Below are 13,983 nucleotides of genomic sequence, written 5' to 3' on the forward strand. Positions count from 1 at the left end.
TATGAAAAGGAAACACAAGGATAAAATCACAAGTCATTGTTGACAAGATATAGGAAAAATAAGACTGAAATGAGCCCCTCCACACCTGGACATTATGTGTCACTGACCTTTGCCAACGTATTTTAATTTTTTTGCAGTATGTAAATCAAACGTGTGTGTGTGTGTGTGTGTGTGTGTGTGTGTGTGTGTGTGTTTTCACTTCCATGGTAATCAAGAGTAAGGAGCTGTGTTTGAAAAACTTGTCTATTGCTTATTAACTTATCTTTTCATGGGAAAAATACTATTAAGTTTCCAATTTTGTAACCTAAACAACAACACATTAAGAGCTATCAATTCCAACCAGTTTCATATCTGTGGACCAATAAGAAGGCAAGGTTGATGGTTTCACATCTGTTTTGGGTGAAAGGCTGTTCCTGTCTGTGGTACTTAAAATTTAAAGAACTTCTGTTATTATACAATTGGGAATCCTCAGGGAGTAAAATGTTAATGAAATCCATAACATGCACAGATTTTATGATAGCAGTTTTAAGAAATTCCTTTGGTGGGGTTTGTTGATTTCTGTCCCGGCGGTAATAATTGTACCTTTTACTGAGTGCATTAATGTTCGCATTTAGGAGCAATGGCTACGTTTATGCAGCGTGTAATGTAACACACGAACTCCTAAGCTTTAAATAACTTTCATATTGTAATTTGAAAGCCCTGGAGCAAAAAATGTGTGTTCTTCAGAATTGGCACAACCCACAGTTTAAAACTTACCTAGCACGTTCACAGCAACCTCCTCCAAAGATGGAAAAGGTACACCCTGCAAATTCCAAAGCCTGGATGCAGATGGACATTCCAGACCCTCTTATATTTCTCATTTAATGCACCATTTGAAAGCTCTGCATCAAAAAGGCAATTTTGATCAGCATCACAATAACAATTTGGGATGCTGACCTACAAGAGAGACAGATACTCATATTTATTTCCTTTCTCCACTTCCACTGCCCTCCCTGAAGCTTTCGAATTTCATTTAATTCTGTGTTCAGATAAAGAGAGGAAAGCAGATTAAATAAAAAATGCTCTATAAATCCCAATAGTAATAAAATGCATTATGCTTTCATATTTCCAGCTATTGAACGGAGTAAGCATGTGAAACTAATTGCACACATTATGACTCAGAATAATCACATATGTACTTATGCATGTGACATGCAGGTTTTTTTTTTTTTAAGCTCTCTTTGCCTTAAGGGGTTAAAACTGCATTTATGACACTCTTAGAATTGCTTTTCTTCAGAATAGTGAAGTCTTACTTTTACCAAAGTTTTGTTTTCTCACAATTCTAATGCTTTAAATTTCTGACTACATTTTCAGGATTTAGCAGAAAAATAAATCAGCTCCTTTATTCTTTGAGCAGGCCTGAGAAGGACTATCTATTGATAGAATTCTTCAGGGGATGGATGATTGGACCAGACAGCTTCTGAAGTCTTTTCAAGCATTTAAGATTCTGTGATTCTATTAGAAATAAATTTACTCTATCAGCTGATGCCCTGGGGTTTGCCTAAATGAAAACATAAATATATGAAGCATAAGTGAAATTCATTTTAAATACTCCTGATTACTGTGTGAGGCAGCACATAGCAAAAATGTATTCTCAATTCAAAACATTTTCTCTTCTTCGATCAAGTAATTGTTTAGGTTGGTTTCACCATGAAGTTTATCTGAGGATTTCACATAGAAACTTCACTAGTGAGGCCTGTCTTCCTTGGTTCTTTTGTACTAGCTCACAGGGATGTGCAGCCCACCAGGGAAGATAAGATGAGGCCCAGAGAGTTCATCGTTCGTGTCTCCCCAATCTTTGAAGAAAATATCTCTAAGGCATAAGCTTACCTACCATTACGGACTGTTCACACCTTAAAGTCCTGCCAATACTCAGTCTTTTTTTCTTTCCTTAAGAAGACAAATACCACATTCAATTCTGAGGATGTTATAGGCCATAATACTAGCCCAGAAAAGTGACAGGGAAAAAAAGCGGCCCCAGGGAACCTGGATGAAGCTGTATGAAGAAGGACATTACAGTTGTCTTATGCCTCCAAGACTTGATGTATTTACTTTGGGCTAAAGCTGATGCAGATAGATCCATCTCAGAGGAGAGAAAGACCAAGACCCAGGGAGACACGCAGGCTAATAGCTACAGAAAGTGCAAGAAATCTGACAGAGCTTTTAGTTTGAGAATCTGGAAATGAAATCTAAAATTTGCAGTGGGGAGTACCTGTGATAATAAAAAGAAACTAGCAAATTATGAAATATGAAATACTGAAGAAAATGTTCTTTTATATTTTAGGAGAGACACCACGCTCACGGCAACAAGAGATAATAGCTCTTTTTTATGTTCCTAGTCTTAAAAAATGAAGGTATAGCACGTAGGATTTTCATGGGCTAATTATTTAAACCTTATTTTAAAAATCCAGGCTAGTCATTGCTACTCTCAATCAGCAACATTCTATCACACACACATTATACTATTTCTGTAGTTTTAACTTATGTTTCCAAATATTGCAATAAGGAGGCTCTAATTTATTTAGAAAGCTCCAATGCCAAGACAGCAAGAATTCATTTACTTAACAATTCAATTTCCATGGAAAGAAAAACCAGTCAATACATTTGTACATTCAATATGGTATTTCCTCTCAATCAACCACTAGGAAATAAATGAATCTTCTTTATTGCGACAAACGTGGAAGGCATCTTACGTGATCTCCATCTGCACATTCCTGTGTTTTCTGGGCAGTAGGACAAAAAGGAAAAGGAGGCAGGAATAGGCAATTTGGGGTTCATCCTGTATATGCTGAAATTCAACTGTGATTATTAATTCCTGTAATACAATAATCCAGTCCCCTTAGCCTAAGAACTTTGCGGTTTCAAGAAGAATTTACGTTAACATCTGTTTATCTACTTATCTTTCTTTGAAGTGTCTAGACTTAGAATATTCATGTGTCTCATATAGAATTCATCTTAATTAAAATCTTTTTATCAAAAGTAATTCAAATGTTATGAAGCAGTTCATTTGATTTCTTTTTAAATACTGGCAGTTTTAGTAAAACCATGCAAAGTGATGTGTTCTTATCCTTAACTTTGTGTCTAAAATTATAGTAACAATGGGATAGGATTCTTTCTGCTCCAAAAACTTGCAAGGGTATATGAAAGGGATGCTTTTTTAACATTTCCAAATATGTGCCTTAGCTCCATGTTTTTCTGTCAAGAAGTGCCCCTTACACACACACACACACACACACACACACACACACACACAGCACTGTGGCCATGTTCCCCAAAAAGCATTTCACCTCTTGTCACCTCCAAGTGTATGGTTGAAATAGATGTATCCAACCACGTGTTAAGAATGGTTCCAGTGGATAAATGCAAGTCATAGCTTCCATTATGTTAAGGACTTTAGGCAGTGCTAGGGGACGAATAACATGATATGCTTAGTGTAACATCTGTGCTCATTCTCCTGTGGTTTGAAAGTAGTCATGCACATGCATTTTTCCCATTGTGTGACCCAGGTTGAAATGCATGAAATTAATATAGATTTTTTTTTCAGCCTGCATTTGGATGGCAAAGCAGCATATCTTCAGAACACAGAATGATGTCATGCTTTTTCCCTTTCTTCTAAGGGGAGCCTGGAAATCACTAATCATTATATAACATTTCTCCTCTCCTTGTTTTCATTGCCCAGCTCCAACACGGAATCAGTCAGTCCAAAACTACAGAATGTTCCTTGTGAATTGTAAATGCAAATGATTTTCTTAGAGAGTAATTTTTGAAAATGCATTATTTCAAGGCTTTTCTTTTCCCCCTTTCTCAGTGATCTTCAAAAAGAATCAGTATACACTTCCTGGATGAACGATAAGCTTCCAACAGGGAAAACGCAGTTGACCAAATATTCAATCGTGATGTTCATTTCATCTCTTCTCAGGAATGATTGGCATCCCTTCAGAGACTAACTGTTGACACACACTTTCTGATGGCCAGCTGTACCTAGGCAGTCTGTTCTTTCTCTCCTTTCTCGTCTCTGGGGCAGCATTCCTTATAACCTTAGGCGGTGACTGACTTTAATCTCAATAATCCCATCAGCTCCTTGCTGGATTGTTCATGCCAAGTGGACGAGTTTTCTTGGACACCTGCACTTGCAGATTTGCCATCAGCACATGAAATTCTCATTAATGTGACAGGCCCACCTAGCTCCCTGAGAAATACATGGAAAGTCAGTATAAAAGGATGCTGTCAGAGTTTATAGGCCAAGAAGCTGATTTAGACGGTTGCCCTCATCTGCAAGTCTTTAGTTTCCAGAAATTCTTCCTTGTGTTTGTTTTTGAAACCAAGCTTTTAGGAGGAGGGAGAAAAATTAAAGTCATGACTTACTGGAAAACTAATAATAAACAAGTCTTTTTGTTTGTGCTGGAATAGACAGATGCCTTTGGAGTACAAATGTGTGTTTATCTTGAGTCAGTTAGGGATCTCCCCACTAATGCAGATAAAACTTAACAGGAAGAGTGGAACAACAGCTTCTGAAACAAGTAAATACACTTTACCTGTACATGACGTTTAATATGCTTTTTGGTCTTTTAGGCTTGAAAATCTCTTTAAACTCCTGATAGACCTGAAAGATGTATGTGTCATAACTGAGATCACTGCATCTAGAAAGGAGTGATGCGATTTTTGCCTTGGTGCAGAGCTCTAGTACTCCTGCCAGGAGGCTCACTTACGAGGCTGTTTCTCAGACACCATAGACAAAAAAACCCACAAAATTCACCAAAGGCCTGAAATCTGCATGCATTTCCTAGCCACATACAGCTATAATTCCAACGTCTCATAAAGCCCACACGTTAATTTGGTAAAACCGTAGAGACCTATAGTTATGCAGTGAAATGCTGATGTTGTTCCTTTTTAGAAAATACAGGAAGGGTATGGGAAAAGTCTAAGATACCAGATACATAAACAGCCAATACATAAACATCCTGTGGACATCATGTTTGCAATTAACTTAGCTGTAAAATAAAAGGTTTGCGTGAGGTTGAGAGCCTGATAGACATTGTGAAAAAAAATTTATGGAAGTCCTACTGTCCTTTGGGGTGACTTGTGGGAGGAAGGACACATACTAAGTTACTTGAGAGGTCATCTGAGAAATAAGTGAAAAGGAATACTTCACACAGCGTCAACCTAGCCCATGAAACTCATTGTTCAGTGGACTCCAGCCTCAAGTAGTGGGCTTTTCAAAGGACTGGAAATTTTATGAGTAGTTATACTAGTTGCAGTTATAAATGCCAAGATAAAAATAATCACATTCCTAGCTTACGTGCACAAGTTAGTTGGCCAAACACTAACTTTGCCTTTAATGACAGGCAGTTGGCTTTTGTTTGGAAGAAAGGGGTTTCAGATCTTGCCAACAATGGTGGAGAGACACAGCACTGAGTTTAAATCCAACAGATATATACTGAGTATCTGCTAAAGATTAGACACTGTAGGTAAGAGCCAGGTGAATTTAAAATGAAAGTTTCTGTCCCTCCTTCAGAAGAGTTAAAATCCAGGTACACTCACACACACACACACACACACACACACACACACACCCCAATTACCCAAGTGACTAAGAGAAAAAAATATTAGGGTCACATTCTTATGGTTAATGTGTGTGCGAATGCTTCATTATGATCCTCATAATAACCATGGGTTGTAACTAAATAGAGTAAGCCTTAGTGTTTTTGCTGGCAAGAAGAGAAGACTAAGGCTTGGGATGGCTAATTAACTTGCTTAACATTGTCCAGGTCACTTTTTAATGTCAAAGCTACAGAGGTACTTCTGGACCCTGTGCTATCTGCCACCAGTTGCTGCCTGCATCACCCCAATTTTTTCCCTGAAGTCTAGAATTGATTGAGCATTTATAATGCAGTCTATCCACTCTGTACTGAGATTTATTGTTTACTTTACTTTTTCCCTCACTGACTAGAGGGCAGGAATCTGAAAACCTTCCCTCTCTTTCACCCAAGTATCTAAGACTTATTTGTGTTATAAATGAGTAATTGCCAGTCACCAACTTCCCTCCACCGAAACAAAAACGCTCACCATTATAAGCTCATGTTCTGAACTCGATGCCCTCTCCTTAAATGTTTGAGGAGCGAATGGTATGATTTCAACAGCAGTATGAATCCCTGAAGTAAACAAAAGGTTTTTATGCCACTTCACTGAAATGTTTTCTTTTAAATGTAGATATAAACTTAGGGTAAGACTGCAGAGTGTGCCATTAGAGCTCAAGAGAGAAGTCCCTGACTCATGCAGATTGAGGTTTAGGTATGTTCCCAGGAATGCTTGGATTCCCAGAGGCAGGGAGAGCCCGTATTTCAGCAGGATTATCTCAGCAACACAGTACATGCTCATGAGCTTAAAGCTTAATTACAAATAAGATGTAATTGTCTCTCTGTCACTAGCCACGCCCTTTCTGGCCTGGACTTGTGGACCACATGAAGGCCCACGCAAAGAGTGATACATGCTAGGGGGAGGGGGCAGGGAGGACACTTAACCTTGATCTCTAAAGCAACTTTGCCAGGAGATATTAGATAGAAAGAAAATATTCATCATATCCAGTATTTCAAAATACAGACAGTTGGGTGAGATATTTTTCCAGTTGATTCTGCCTTTAGCTCAACAATCTTGGCCCCTTCCCCAGCCAAAATCTTACCCCATCTTATGAGATCCAGTTTGATTCAAATGACCCTTTTACCATAAACCCTGTTCTTTCTCTTCTTGGAAGGAATCTTCCTTCTTTGGAATCCCATAATGCCTCATCTGTCAACATGGTGGTATTTTTTACTTTCAGCCTTGTGTTATCATTATTTCCACATAGGCCTACCTGCTTCCAGAGCCTGGCAAACAGTACATGTGTGTTGAGTTTAATGGATTAGCTGTTTTTACTGGACACTTGAGATCCTTCAATTTAATTTCACACTTTCAGCTTGAACATCTATGATGTGTAACGTGCCCTAATTGTGAGCATGCTCCCTCGCTCCATTTATTTAGTTTATAGTTTGCCCCCAAACGTTTTTAAGAAGAAGAACAGTAATTAATGTTTATCTACATAATACAGTGTGTCTTAATGTCCAGATTTTAGAGGTTTCTCAAGTAAGAGAGGAATTCAAATGGAATAACTGTCTGGTTTTTCTGCACACAATTATATCTGTTCAAGAAAATCTAGAAGGAAAAATACCCTCAGGTTTTGCAGAGAATATGTGAAGACTTTCTGCTCATACGTGTCTTAAAGATGTTTTTCATAAACTAAGCTGAGCATTTTCGGGTGGGTGTCACAGTCCCATGTGCTGCTGTCAATCCAAAGATCTTCAAAGCCTAATCTATCTTCAAAGCCTGTATCTATCACATGGAGGAAATGTAGACCAGTGGTGGTGCCTTCATTCTAGAACATTCCATCTTTATCGTTTCCATATTGGAGTGATTTGAGTAGCTGGATTCTGGAAATGACTCTAGTTGAAATGCTAAAGTATTAACCTGCTGCGCGGAGTCCCTTTTGTTTCTTTTTTTGCCTATGCCACTTGCCAATTTTAACAGCTACAGCAGATTTTACTATTTAAACAGAACCAGATGGAACTCCAGTTCAAAGAACATAGCAGAATTAAATATTACTTTTTTAATTAGTTGTTTCTGATTTATACCCAAAAAAATTAACATGAGATAGAAAGAATGTGCAATAAATTCAGACACAAAGGAACCCACTTAAGCATTGTCTCTCTTTATTAGCCAAAAAAAGACAAAGGTCTGCCCTTGTTTAGGGACGTGGTTTTTCTTGCCCCTTTCCTTGTTCTTATGCTGGAAGTATAGTGGCAAGTCAGGGAAACCAGGCTTTCCATTGCATTTCTTTTTTTTTTTTTTTTTTTTTTTTTTTTTTTTTTTTTTTTTTTTTAAATTTTTTTTTCAACGTTTTTTATTTATTTTTGGGACAGAGAGAGACATAGCATGAACGGGGGAGGGGCAGAGAGAGAGGGAGACACAGAATCGGAAACAGGCTCCAGGCTCTGAGCCATCAGCCCAGAGCCTGACGCGGGGCTCGAACTCACGGACCGCGAGATCGTGACCTGGCTGAAGTCGGACGCTTAACCGACTGCGCCACCCAGGCGCCCCTTCCATTGCATTTCTGCTGTTACATCCTTATCTTAAGTTATTCTAACTGGCTGGCTCACATCTTCCGATAGAAGAATTCATCTGTTCATTCATGTAGGATTGTTGTACTACTGGAGTTTTGTTATAACCAGTAGTTTGTTTCCACCCAAGAAAAATGCTTTCCTTTAATTTAGCTATGGGGGAGAAAAGAGACAGAGAGAGATTAATACAGGCAATTAAGACCAGAAAAGAAAATAGGTAATGTTCTTCCTGCCTTGCACTTTTCTCATACTTGGATATTTTTACTCTTTACCAGAATTTTAAAAATATTTCCTCATTATCTTTTGCTTAAAACAATCCATCCCTACCATCTTATTTTTCAACAGCATAACTGAGTCATTTGCAAAGTTTTGCTTTCTGGTAGCCTGTGTAAATTTTAAACCCACAGTCAAGGTAATCATAAATGGTTTCATATTTTCTATGATTATACAAAAACGTAATTTTTAAAAAGAATGATCAGATTTCATTATTCTTGACAAAACAATTCTTTCAATACTTATCAAGTTTTTGCAATACAGATGGTGCAACAGCATGGGTGAGTGTTTGTACATGGGCCACGGGTCTCCTCTGGGTAAGTCCTGGCCCAGTCACAGGTGAGCTCTGTGACTCTGGGCAAGGTCCACCCACCAGTTAGTTCCTCAGTTGCTTTGCCCATAAAATCTTCCATGTGTGACTATTGAGAATTCAAAGAGATAATCTTGTAAATTTAGCCTTTAATAAATGCCTGATACATAGGACTGCCCTGTGGTTTTCCTGTTAATATAGTAACTTCAGCCATAAGTATATTTTTTATGTAATACAATAATAGTGAAAAAACACATAGATAGAGAATTATGTCACTGGCTATAAAGTGGTTATATTCCAGTTGGTAACTATACAAAGTCCAAGATGCTAGGTTAAGGAATGCAATGATCAGATGCTTGAATTAAGCCCTCAGATCCTACAACAGCATTGATGTTCAAATGACCAGGCTCTATCAGAAAACATGTGTGTTATCTAAGGAAATGAGACAATTACTTAAAAAATATTTTCTTTAGCTTGTGGTGTCTAGTGATGAATTAAACAGTTCTTTGAGTCATCAGAGATGCTCTAAAAAAAAAAAACCCAACACACTCTCCCCCTGCTTCAAAGTATTTTTCCTGTTTTTAATCAGACTTCAGTTCTTTGTCCTTTATTTTTTCAGGCTCTTGTATTGACCTGCTATGGGAATGTTAGAAGATGGTAAACGCTTCCTTACCAATGCTAACTCAATGGGCAGTATTTTATTGAGCAAGACAGATTTTCATTTTAGAAATGAGGCTTTCCACATTATGACATTACCAATGGCTGGTTATGTATTATTATAGAAAGCAACGATATTCATTTCATGGCTCGGAGGCTGCATGCTGGTGTTTAAATGGTAGTTTGCAAAGGTTTGCTACGTGATTTACTACACAATGCCAAGATGTGTGCTTTGTCCAAAAGTGATTCCCAGTAAAATGTGTGCCTCTCCTGGCTTCTCTTTATCTGGGGAATGTGTTTCCTGCCATTACTAAGACAATGCCATGGCCATAAAGTGCATGTGGATTATACCTGTAGACATCTTACAACAAACGTTGAGTCAGGATCATGGTCAGGATCTATGCTGTAGGGGGTCCTCACCCCACAGGTGCTGCTAGCTCTCTACCCCCTGCCCCCCCAGAAGTGGATGAGGACAGGATTTTACTATTGCACCTCTCCCCAAACCCGAAATGAAAATTGGGCTTTCCTCTTCTGCATCTGCTGTCTGACAATATTTTCTCTTTGAGGATAGAGCACAGTGAAAGTAAGATGTGGGTAGACATTCTACTAGCAGTGTTAGAATTTATATTTATATTTATATTTATATTTATATTTATATTTATATTGGAAACAGGATATATTGGGTAAGCTATTGTAAGCTAACTCAGAGAGTGGCCGACAGAACTCAAAAGTAGCGTGCTAGACTTCTGCAAAATAGTCTACATACTACCAGATAAGTACCAGATGTTTATGTGCATCACACACACAGAATGAAACATTCAACAATTTTAGCGAATGCATTGATGCTCGGCTCCATGCATACCCGTCCCATCATCACACCCCCTTACCATCACCCTTAATGTCAAACAGAAGTGCATCAAACTCAGCTGTAAAATCACATCCATCTTCCAATTAAAAATAAAGCAGCTGTGAAATAATGATATTCTTTCAAAATAAGAAGATAGTGATTGGAACAGAGCTGATTGGATTTAGGGAAAGCAGGTTACTTAATTATGGTTATTGTGTGAATGAGTTTTTATGGAAAGAAAGGAATTATCGTTCAGGATGATGAACCCTCCAAAACACAGAGGGGTGGCATTATGTAAAACTATTCTGGGGTTATATCTTTGTCTTTCCAGCCGCCTGTCTTGGGTCACCAATCTTGTCTATTATGATGTGAGGTTGGTAAGAGCTCATCATAATTCAAAAAGCTAAACCAGCAAGAGGATGGCCAGTGGCTGATTTGGAAAGGTTTTTGTGAAAACTATTTCTTTTGGCTTGAAAATGACCGGAGCACAATACTCTTTAAAGAGCCATACACTTCTTTTTTTTTTAATTTTTTTTTTTTTCAACATTTTTTATTTATTTTTGGGACAGAGAGAGACAGAGCATGAACGGGGGAGGGGCAGAGAGAGAGGGAGACACAGAATCGGAAACAGGCTCCAGGCTCCGAGCCATCAGCCCAGAGCCTGACGCGGGGCTTGAACTCACGGACCGCGAGATCGTGACCTGGCTGAAGCCGGACGCTTAACCGACTGCGCCACCCAGGCGCCCCCAAGAGCCATACACTTCTTAACAAATAATGTCTATAGTGGTGAGGGAGGCACAGTAAGTTGTTTAGGGTCCATTTATTTCATTCATTCATTTCCTCCTGCTTACCTCTGCACTTCCTGCTCCTCCTTCTCACCAGAACATTCCTTCCCTTTGTGCCCATTTGTCCACTTCTACTGGGTACCCTTCAATACCCATCTTAGACATCAAAGTCTGCAGTGAAATGTCTGCAGTGCCCCAACTTCCAATTCTCTGGGTAAAATTTTACTCCTTCCCCTGTGCTGGATCACATTTCATGTGTATTGATTGCCCCATTCTGTCATCATGTGTTTGTGTTTCCAACACTCTGACTGCTCTTTATATCCTCACCACTTGATACAGAACTTAAAAGATGAGTGGTATTAAGTGTTCACTGAATGAATGTCAGTTAGGTTGAATAAAAATGTTCACAGGTTGAACAGATCATGCTACAACCATACTGTGGAACACCATGAAGCCATTGAAAATACTTTGGGCAAAAACTTCTATCCATAAAACTAAACAAAAAGCAGGTCATCAAACATAGACTTAATATGACCTCATTTTTTCTGATACTAATAAAACATACAACACAACATTCACATATAGTTTGCATAGGAAAGAATACTCTGGAAGGCTATTATTGGTGGCTTTCTCCTAATGTTGGTCTTATGGAGATTTTATTTTCTTCTTTAATCTTTTCTGCAGCTTATACATTTTCAATAGACATCTATTACTTTTCTATATAGAAAAGCAGATGTCCCTTGCAAGAAATCTTAAAAGTCTGTATGGAAGTAGAGCAAAGACGCAACCTGATGGGTTCGGTGGTGGAGACATGAGCTATCCCCCAAACATCCCGGGGGAAGAAGGTACTTCATTCTGTCTACCGGACTGAAAAGACGAAAGAGTGATTTGTTGTCAGAAAAGAGGAAAAGGTTATTTTAGGTCAAGAGAACTTCACGTGGCAAAACAGGGAAACAGAAAGGCTTATTTTGTGTTAGGAATAACAAATAATTTCACGTGGCTGGAAGGGATGGTTGGAGAGGGATAGATGCAGCAGGTAGGACTACAAAGGCCAATGGAGGCCAATGTCATGGTTAGCAGAGCTGGCTTCACCGGTGAGAATGGTGTAAACACCCAGGCTTTAGGCAGTGAGTCCTTCTGAGTCTCCTGACACAGACACGGGAAGTGTGCCCAGCAGGGCTTCTGAGGCTGATGGTTTTGCTTCTCTCCCAAACCCAGTGAGTCACTCCAGGGTTGTTGTTAGGGCATTCCTCAAAAATACCTAGGAAGAAGGACTTGAAAGAGCCCATGAGAATTCCCGCAGTGATAGGGAGGCTGTGTCTTGGTAGAGTTCTGGCTACCATCCGGTTTTAACTGCAAAGGTTCAGGCCCCAGCCCTGATCATTTTGTGAGGTTGTCATTCATCCTTACTAAACCCAGTGGCAGTAATGTGAGGAAGAAAAATGAAATGAAATTTCAAGTATCCCAGTGCGGTATAAACAAGAGAATCTGCAGAGTTTTAAAGCACAGCAGGAAATTTTATGCAATTACAAGAGGAGGTTGCTAATGCATTTCATTGCTGTTGAGAAAAGAAAATATTTTTTTCTTTTTTACAAGTGATTCGTGTACATGTTTTAGGGCCTTTCTATCTGGGACCTTGGACGTTTCCCCTGTTGGATACCCAGTTAATTCCAGTCTGTTGCTCCTTCCTTTAAGTCAGTTGTTTCTAATGCCTAGGGTTCTTCCAGTTGACTACCAATTAAATTCTCTCCTACCTGGTAACCAAATTTTACCCTAAAAACAAAGTTTAAAAATTAGGAAAAGGACAGCCAGGGAATGAAGTACTAGAGTTATTTCAAATCAGCCTAAGCTGAATGTGCACTCTTGAGAATTTAATCATTTCCAAACTGAAGAGCCATTTGTAAGTTGGACAGGAAGAGTTTATTTAAATAGCTCTGCTTCATGCTCCCTTGGACGTCAAGACTTGAAGGGCCCTTCAGCTTGAAAGTGGATATGGCATTGGGCATGACTCAATGGATAGTCAGTAAAGCACTAAGTGTTCTGAGAGCATTTGAAAACAGTTGAAATTGTTGAGTGCAACCATGTCCAGAGTGCCCATTAACTTTCAGATTGCAGCGTTAGGAAATCAGAGAGTTTTTGCGGCAACTTAAAATCACCTGATTATTTGTCTGGAATAGAGTTAGATTTAGGGTTGCCAGAACATCCAGTTAAATCTGAATTTCAAGTAAACAATGGACCAGTTGTTCATATGTCCCAAATATTGCACGGGACGTACATGTACTAAAAACATTTGTTGTTGCTCTGAAATTCAAATTTAACCTAACAGTCTATATTTTTATTTGCTAAATCTGGCAAACGTGGATTTGCCTCCTTTTTTTGAGCTTTGTATACAAATTCATACAAAGTATTATAGTTCACTTGTGAAAAAAAACTCAAATTTCAGAAAAAAATTCAAATAGCAAGTACAGGCACTTGATAAAAATGTGTTGGGTAAATATTTATTTGTTAAAATTAAAGCATCTACCATTATCCAAAAATATTAATTTCTATTAAAGTCTTGCTCATTTTTTCTCTTAAATCTGGTAATAGCAACCAGAGCATAGACTTTACATCTTTAAAATCAGGTAAATGAGGGGCGCCTGGGTGGCTCAGTCGGTTGGGTGTCCGACTTCAGCTCAGGTCATGATCTCACAGTCTGTGGGTTCGAGCCCCACGTCAGGCTCTGTTCTAACAGCTCAGAGCCTAGAGCCTCTTTCGGATTCTGTGTCTCCCTCTCTCTCTGACCCTCCCCCGTTCATGTTCTGTCTCTCTCTGTTTCAAAAATAAACGTTAAAAAAAAATTTAAATCAGGTAAATGAGATAAAGATGTTTTTACATTGAATGGTATCCTCTTCCTTTCTAGATGAAGTCTCCTATTATTGA

General features: G+C 38.7%; 1 protein-coding gene across 4 annotated transcripts in view; it reads left to right on the forward strand.

Annotated features, from left to right (window-relative positions):
- The window catches only part of NRP1 (neuropilin 1), a 139,340-nt gene that overhangs the window by 80,030 nt on the left and 45,327 nt on the right, over positions 1-13,983 (forward strand). The gene's annotated exons all lie outside the window — the stretch shown is intronic.

This window comes from Neofelis nebulosa, chromosome 8 (genome assembly GCF_028018385.1).
Source record: "Neofelis nebulosa isolate mNeoNeb1 chromosome 8, mNeoNeb1.pri, whole genome shotgun sequence".
NCBI classification, from domain to species: domain Eukaryota; kingdom Metazoa; phylum Chordata; class Mammalia; order Carnivora; family Felidae; genus Neofelis; species Neofelis nebulosa.